We start from the raw sequence: 9,988 nt of genomic DNA, 5'->3' as shown, positions 1-9,988 counted from the left end.
AACATTTACCATAGGTTTTTATTATAGAAAACTAAATAGATTTGAAAAAAAAATCTTCAAAGTTTATTATGTAAATGGTTATTTTTCATATGTTTTTATTTGGTTTAACCGGTTCAATCGGTTTATTTTGACCGGTTCAACCGGTTTTTTCTAAAAACCGGCCGGTTCAATCCGGTTCAGAAATCAATGTAAACCGGTGATAGTTGAACCGCTTCCTCTTCCGGTTCCCGATCCAACCGGTTCGACCGGCCGGTTCAAACCGGTTTTTAAAACAGTGCACACAACACTAATAACATCCATAATAGTAAAGTTTTCATGCCAACTCTATAAAATAGAAAGCTTAAAAGGGAAGCTTTTTCATTGTCGAGGTGAGCGAGGGAGGAACGACTATTTTGTGATTTTTTTGTTTTATTTTCCCCAAAATTTACTAATTTAACCTACCGATTTAATTTTTTCAACTTTTTTTTTACCTCAATACAAACCAAACCATTTACTAAAAAAACTAATCGTTAAAGTTTATAAAATTCAAAAATTTTAAAATATCATCCACTCTCTATAAATACTTCTATATCTTCCAACTCATTCCAGATCAACTTCACAACATCAAACTTCTCATGTCTCATAAATTCTAAAATGTCTTCTCCAAGTCAACAAATAACCCTAGAAATATGAAAAAACTTCAAACACTTCATCAAACAATTTTTCCCCTTTCGTGTATCGACCTCAACTTTATGCGCCCATCTACTCACCACAAATGTATCATTATCCCGAAAATATTATGTATTATAAATACAGAGCAAACCAACCGTAATTCTAATCTTCATCTCAATTTTCATCCCAATCCCAATTTTCATCCTAATTACAATCACAACCTACTTCCCAACTCGATTTATGTGTTTGAAACATTGCAAGAAAATATATTCCAAGTTATTGATTCGGATTCAACCGAATCCAAAGATGCACACACCACTCAACTCGACGCTCGACCACTCAACCCTCAAGCCAACAAGAAGAAAAAAGGGAGGACCGACAAATCCTAATGATGCACAATATGGAGGAATACAAGCAGATATGTAATGGATTTCAATGGTGTTGATGTGTAAAATATATACCTATCAACATATAAATTTATAAACATAACTAACTTATCTACTAATGCACGTGTAGACAGTGTGCCTAATCCGTTTATAGTATAGTTAAGTAAGTTGGGTATCGAACACAGTGAAAGATATTTAGCTAATAAAATAACTACTAAAGATTAATTTAAAAACAATAACTAAAAAGGGGGTTTATCTAATTTTGCAATTTCATATTAACTTAACTACTAAATTAACTCAAAACTAAGCAAACACTTAACTAAGAACAACTGTTATTAAGATTATGAGGACATTTTCGTTTAACTTTGAATCCCCTTTTTTCTTATGGTTAGTTTCTAAACATGTATTTATTCAGTTGGTTACCAATATAAATATAATTAGTCGTCCTAATCCGATCTCCTAACGTTTTCACCAATTCATGAACTAATATATAATGATCATACACAGGTAAACACATAATTAATTATTAAATATAATTGAGCTATTTGAGAAATATCTAAGATTATTATATTTTATCAAGACAAATGACAAAACACAATTATGATCAAATTATAGTCTTAACATGGATAAAGTTATTACCTAATCTAAGATTAGGCAAATCCTAGCTCTAACAATTTAATGATCATAAGCTACTAGATAATCAAGTTCATGTAATCAAAATGGTCATTCAACTACACTTAACTTGAACCAACTTCGTAAATTCCATGAAAAACAAGAAACTAACATATAGTATCAGGGTTCATCTACATTAAACGAAAGCTTAACGATTTACCTACTCATGGCAGAAAGCCAGAAAATAAACACAAAACACATAAGAATTAGACATGATTAATCTAATGCATACCGAATGTAATGTGTAATCTTCAATCTTCTTATCTTCCAAATGGTTGTTTTTGATGGGTTTTAGCCATAAGAACATCCTATGTGCTCATACAAACCCTAATGCTTGGATCTAGATTTATCTATTGTATATGCAATTCATCCAAGACTATAAACCCTAATTCTAGCATATGATAATCAATATTAACATAATAATGGGTTTAGGATATTACCTTGATTGTTATGTAGCAATAACAATCCCAAATCCTCCTTGTAATGACTTTAGAAAGCTTAGAGTCACAAATGTCACTCCTCTAATGGCTCATAAAGACCAAGAGCAAGAGGATGAAGAGGAGAAGAAAAGGAGGCTGCCCAAAACATGTGGAAACCCTAGAGAACAAGTTGACCACGTTTTTGGGGCATAAGGGTTCCTTAAATAGTGAGGCTATTAGGGTTATCTAACAAGGAAACCCTAATTTTGATGTTTAGGCCCTAAGCAACCCATGAACCCCTTTCTTAAAGGCCTTTGGACGATTTCTAATGGGTTTCCCCATAGAATTCGTCCACACCTTTAATATGGAGTCCATTAGCCCAATATTCAACTATCACACAATTGATAGTTCTAGTCCCTAAAGTTTAATTAATGTCTTTTAGCCACAAACTTAATTCTTATTTATTCTTGACTAATATTAATTAAACAATATGATTTCTCCTTTAATATATTATTCTCATAATATATTAATAAATAATATTTAATCCTCTCTCTCCATAATTCATCCTATCAAGTTGCTTTGGTGAAGGCAACCCAAAAGCATCATGCACCATCGGGTCAAGTACATACCAAAATAGTTATGGACTTAGACACTAATCCAACAGTCTCCCACTTGGATAAGTCTAATAACTATTCCGCGTATGACTTCAGATCCTGATCTGCAATCGTAGCTTTCCAAAGCCGCTGTCAACTCTGATCTTATCAGATACACGTGTCCTTTAGATAAGGGATCATATATTCCTCCATTCTAGATATCATATAGACTGAGACATGGATCTAAATCATTCTCTCTGGCTATGTGCTGTTTCCCAAATTCAGATTTATGACGACTGACAACAGACTATAATTGAACACATCAATTTAGTCTCGGCTTGGCCAAGCGCTTAGGTGCCATCACTAAATCATCGAGGGGCCCACACGCTTGTATCCTACTTTGGATAAAAGGAACTGATAAACTTTGACTCAATGCTCGCTTGCACTCACTCACCAAATCACACACAACAATATGTTTTGTAACACCAAGTTACTGGTGCGTTTACATATTATCAATGTGCAATCGACTCGCAAGATACAACTCACACATCTCGGTTTCAAGAATATAAGATGTTATCGTCTCACCAATCACTCGTGATACTAATCCATGAAGTGATCCAAGTGAGTGTGGGTTTAATCCAATGCTCAAATCATATTCATAAGCACTCATGAACGTTGCAGCAAACAATTGCTTATGTCTAATACACTTTAGACAATCCACACACCAATTCACAACAGTCTTCATTCATATCTACTTCCAACATATGAACGACAGTGGCCTGTTCGAATAATTTGACTGTTCTGAACCAATTAAATTATTCAGGAAGTCAAAACATGCAAAGTGAAACACAAGAATAATACTAATCTCATATGGCCTCAAACCTTTGAGTATAAATAAAACACCTTTTATTTATCACCATATTGATTACTCATTATTTGTTGTTTCGGGTAATCAACTTCTTACTTGAATTATTACCACACTTGTCTCATGCTCTTAGCATGCACACAATGTTTACCTATGGTTCTTACTTTGTGAAATAGATCACATTTCCAATCATCCTCATTTCACAACTCCCAATCCTTTCCATAAGTGAAAGAATATTAAATTCTTGCCACTTATAGAATATGTTAGATTCTAACATTTTTCGCAATGATCCTTTTGTAATGTCACTACACTAAGGTCACAATGGCTACTGCCAATGAAATTACAAAGTCCTCTATCGGAGATTGTTACAGGACAATTCCATAGATGTGATGTCTCTCACTCAAGGTACATTCCTTTGAACATCCTTTTGCATAAAAGTTTCTAATCTAGACATAGATTCTCAATATCTAACTCCCAATATGGAAACTTTTCCATAGTTTTCATATGACAACTCATTCTTAATAGAATCTTTTCTATTCATAATAATGTCGATATGTTCCATTCAATACTATACTTCCAACTACTCACAAGCGACCAATCCTCGGCGAACTTTGGATTGTCCTTTGATAGTTGTTTAATTATCTTAGTCAAAACCGATTCTTGTCCTTTTCCATCTAAATGCGCTAGACATTTGGAAAATTTTATAATGGTCAAATATTATAGAATTTGCAATCTATCCTATACCCGAAGCGTATGGAACATGATGCATAATGTCTTACATAAAGATTTGATACTTTATCAATCTTCTGCCATAATATCTTACGAGTCACGTTCTTATGATTCGAATTATTAAGATGAATGCCGTAATCATAATCGAAATTTAAGAACTCACTATGTATCCTTGACTAAATTTATTAACATTCCATAACCTAAGCCTTTAGTTTTGAAATGAAGCATAATATTCTCTCCCTTAATTATAGCAAACCAACTATTCAATCCTTACGACTTTGTAAAGTATAACTCTTGTTTTCTATAATTAATATTGCTAACTTGCAATATTTGCCTTAATAATCATACAAGCATAACATTTATGCTCCCACTATCACGATGATTATTATAAACATAACACTTATGCTCCCACTAGCTTTGACATGTATATTCAGAAACAACTTAACTTTCAGAAAAACAATACCTATTGAATTTCTTAATTTCATATTTCTAATACCTAATGCTTTGATAATCCTTTATCTAAGCTTATACACCTTTGCCTTAGATAGCTCATATGTGTGTCTAAACAATTTAGACTAATTGCTAAATCTCACAATTCGAATTATGGAAAGGGATATATGCCGTAATCATAATCAAATTCGAGAATCCAATTTTCACAATCTGTATCTTCTTAAAATCTCTCTTAGTGAAAGCATTTCCTCACAGTCATTTTCATGAAGCAGGGAATCTTATGACACTTAGATTTTAATGGTGTATGTGTTCCTATCTATGCGAATTTGTCAAAACCAAAGTTTGCGACAAATCCAAACTCATATGGACCGAACTCTTAATCTTGATTTATTGCCTTATGGTAACACAAGTGCCCACCATGTCTTCCAAGCAGTTAAGCAGCTCACCCTTTCCTATCAATGTACTTTTCATTGACCAAGGTCCTTGCCTTTTATGCGTTCAAATGAGAACTCATATGCATAATTAACTTAATTGGAATGGCACAAAAACAAAATAAAATGGCACAGAAACAAAATAACGTCAACACGATAGGTTATAAACCTCAAGTCGTGTGCTAGTGATGATTGATAAGGTTTATTCTTGATTTGTTCTTGAAACCTTTCAAGACCATTAAGACTCCCATTGACTCCTTGACATATAAGATTCTCTTGTCAATAAACATTTCTCGATAAACAAATATTCAAGAGTTAGTGTAGCTTTTATCAAGACAAAACACTTCATAAAATTGGTCCTAGTTGGTCTTTGTCTTATCCAAGACATCACAACTTTCCACATTTGATGAATGTTATAAACCTTCTTAAGACTTGTCACTCAATGTCACAATCTTAACTCTAAGACTTGTTTTGGAACGAAGTATGATTGACCTTTTTGATTTAACCATTTCTTCCATTCTTGATTCCTCTTCTCAGACATACAATTGTACTAAGACTCACTTAGAGGATCAATTGTGATATGGTTCTTAATCATTAAGACCTATCATAAAACATAATAAAAGGTACTCTCCCTTCTTCTTAGAATAGAGAAACTTTTATCTTTCTGCCTACTTGATTCTTCTTATTCGTTCTGCCATTGATTTAAACTTTTTTCAATCAATTCAGAATTACACTTAATCTTGTAAGTATAATCATATTTACTAAACCTTTAGTAAACCATGACGAATGTCTTGTTACTCTTGTGGTGGACTTGATCAACACACAACTTTGTGTACTCGATCTCCTAGTCCTTCACTTGACACTTGTCAACGAATTAGTCTAATTTCCAAATATGAAATTTCTCATTCATCATGCAACCAAGTTGCGTGATTCCAAGTTTCTGTCCAATTGAAACTTGGGCGATGAGAAACTCTCCCTATTTGGTAAATTCTCGACATTTCCACAATTATCATAATTAAGAATCACGTCCATTCGTTGTAGAAATATGCAAACATCAATTTTTCATAACGATTTCATTGCAAGGAGATAAATAAATAAATAAATGAGTCAAATCAAAATTTATTTTATTCATAAAAGCAGCGGAAAACATTTGTCCTTACAATGCAAAATCAACTAAAAAAACTATGTAATCAAATATTCCTAACAACTCTATCATAACTTTCTAAGCTCAAATGTAATCTTCGAATCCATGCGATCGAGATCCATTTCTTCGTGATTAGACTCATCTTGCTTTCTCATCAAGCTTCCTCTCTTTTCACTGATCCTGCAAAACATTCAAATGCAATCTTATCACATTATGTATTAAGAATCAATGAAAAGGAACTTAATGGAGTTAGATAGTGGATTTTACCTGAAGCACAGCCATACTCTTTGACTCTCCCATCTTCTGGACACTTCAGGCTCTTAGGGCAGACTTGTATCCAACGCCCTTTCTCTTGGCAGCAAACGCAGTTCGGTTCTCCTAGAATGTCCTCAGAAGCATGGTTGGTTGACTTTCCCGACAAATACGCTCCATTGCTTTGCCAAATCATTTCTGATTCAGCAGCAATGAGCATGTAAGTTAGGTCAATGAGGTTTTTGTCATGATCCATCATATAATACTTTCTCTTGAACTCATTATATGATTCGGGAAGTGACTGTAGAACCCAGTTCACAGCCAACTTATCCGGGAATGACGCACCCAACATTATCAACCTATCGATGTGTGATTTCATTCCTAGAACGTGGGCACACATGGGTTTACCATCTTCATGTTTCATTTCCAATAGGGCTTTAGTGACATTGAACCTTTCAATTCTACGATCTTGTGGGTTAGGGAGAATAACGGGAGGAGGTGGAGGAAGTGAAGCATGATTTCTTGTTCCTCGATCGAATCGTGGAATATCATCTTCATGTGGAATGCTTGTTCCACAGGATTTGGGAAGACCATAGTTGTCGAACTTTGGCACCTACAAAACGGGAGAAAAAAAATTCAAGTTAGTTGATCGATTGAGTCCTTAATAAATCACCCAAATGAGATATTAAGGCTAGGACCCAACACAATATTCCACAACTCGGGAGAAGGATGCCGTAACCCTAATTGCAGAACATTTGAAGGTAAGTGAATGACGACTCACTAATTTTCCACCATGAAAAACGAAAAATAGATTAAGTCTTAAATGTATTGAAAACTCCTAGATTCTTTGAGATTCATTGAACATTTTCAATGGCATGTTTAAATCTCGATATGCCCCTCTAGTTTGTGACTGGGATGCCGAGGATCACAAAGCGGGTGTGAATAACCATGCAAACTTACATGGTGCCCCCACATGTTACAGTCACCTATTCGATGTGTCGGTTAACCACACACGCTCCACCGAACTATGACAAACATCGAGTCACCCTTTGCTACCTTTGCTTAGAACCATTTAGTGTGCCAGTTAACCACACACGTTCCACTAACGTCTTCGCAAGGGTATAAAGTGTAATTTCATGGAATTGCATCAATTCACTTTTGCCTAAAGTAACTAAGATTGGGAATTTTGTAAAAGCATTTAGTTACTTTTGTACTTCATTATACTTATAATGGAAGGTTTCTGTCCTATCCTACCCGTTCGGCTAACGACCCTCCACTAGTCAAGAGTAGGGGTGTTCAAAAATATTCGTATCCGAAATTCCGAATCCGAATTATCCGAAAAATCGGATATCCGAAATTTCGGATATCCAATTTTTCGGAATCGGAATTGGATAATGCTTTTCAGATTTTTCGGATAATTCAGATATCCGATATCCGAAAATTTTGGTTTTATTTTATACATTATTTGTTATTTTAGTCGCATATGTCTTATGATATGAATTTTAGTAACTAAAACATATTGATAACACCCTTAATTAAATACCTATATTACTTCATATTCCTTTCTAATTTAAAAATATGTATTTTTCACTTAAAAACTTCATATGTTTTTCAAATTTTAACAAAATTTCAATTTTTCGGATATCCGATTTGGTATCCGATTCCGTATCCGAAATTTCGGATATCCGAAATTTCGGATACGGAATCGGATACCAAAAATCAACTATCCGAAATTTAAGATATCTGAATTTTCGGATATCCGGTTATGAACACCCCTAGTCAAGAGTGCGGTGAGTAAGAGTGGATACCCATTCAATCGCCATTTTATAGGCAATTTCCTTAAACACCCCTTATAGACCAGCTTCGTGAATGAGGCCTACTAACGGTAAGACTGACTTTTACTCATACTTATATAATATTAGACTTTTAATGTTATATATAGTATAGGGTGTACTTTACACTTTTAAAATACTAGTTGGTCTAATTTAAAAATTATACCTTTAATTTAATTAAATGTAAACCAAAAACTATATGGATTTATTAAATCTCTTTTAATTATACACATTAATTAATTAATAAAACCATAAAGGTGCGATTTGAACTTTTCAAAAGAATACTAGGGTTTTAGAATTTAACATTCCTAAATTAAACTTTTAATCAACTTTTAAATTCCAAAACTTGAGGGCAAGTTTTTGAAACATTTCAAAACATTAGGGTTTAGAATTTAAATATACATCAAAATTAAACTTTTAATCAAAAATTTAAATTCCAAAACTTGAGTGCAAGTTTTGAAACCTTTTCAAAACATTAGGGTTTAACTATTTAAATTTCAAAAACAAAACTTTTAAGTTCAAATTTAAATTATAAAACCTAAGGGTGCAAATTGAAACTTTTCAAACTAAATAGGTCAAATATTTATCTAATAATAATCCTATATTATCCATATTTAACCAAATCCATTAATTTTGATAAGGATAATCATTTCAAACATAAAAAATCGATTTTAGGCAACAAAAACGAGTTTTGGTAATTATCCTTAACAAAATCTGCTCAAAAAATCGAAAATCTCGTCAACAGCACTCTGGACTCGCTGAGTCCACTGATGGACTCGCCGAGTTCAGCCTACTCGTCGAGACCAACTGATGTACTCACCGAGTCGGGGCTACTCCCCGAGTCCATAAATGGACTCGCCGAGTTGGCGGCGCAGACAGCAAAAAAATTTCGTTTTTTCTGATCTTTTTGCATCTATTCAATAGAAAAACGACCTAGGCTCTGATACCACTGATGGATTTTAGCCATAAGAACATCCTATGTGCTCATACAAACCCTAATGCTTGGATCTAGGTTTCTCTATTGTATATGCAATTCATCCAAGACTATAAACTCTAATTCTAGCATATGATAATCAGTATTAACATAATAATGGGTTTAAGATATTACCTTGATTGTTATGTAGCAATAACAATCCCAAATCCTCCTTGTAATGACTTTAGAAAGCTTAGAGTCACAAATGTCACTCCTCTAATGGCTCACAAACACCAAGAGCAAGAGGATGAAGAGGAGAAGAAAAGGAGGCTGCCCAAAACGTGTGGAAACCCTAGAGAACAAGTTCACCACGTTTTTGGGGCATAAGGGTTCCTTAAATAGTGAGGCTATTAGGGTTATCTAACAAGGAAACCCTAATTTGGATGCTTAGGCCCTAAGCAACCCATGAACCCCTTTCTTAAAGGCCTTTGGACGATTTCTAATGGGTTTCCCCATAGAATTCGTCCACCCCTTTAATATGGAGTCCATTAGCCCAATATTCAACTAACACAATTGACAGTTCTAGTCCCTTAAGTTTAGTTAATGTCTTTTAGCCACAAACTTAATTCTTATTTATTCTTAACTAATATT

The sequence above is a fragment of the Lactuca serriola genome, chromosome 5 (assembly GCF_051521515.1).
Source record: "Lactuca serriola cultivar US96UC23 chromosome 5, Lser_US96UC23_V15, whole genome shotgun sequence".
NCBI lineage: Eukaryota > Viridiplantae > Streptophyta > Magnoliopsida > Asterales > Asteraceae > Lactuca > Lactuca serriola.
This window is presented reverse-complemented; position numbering follows the sequence as displayed.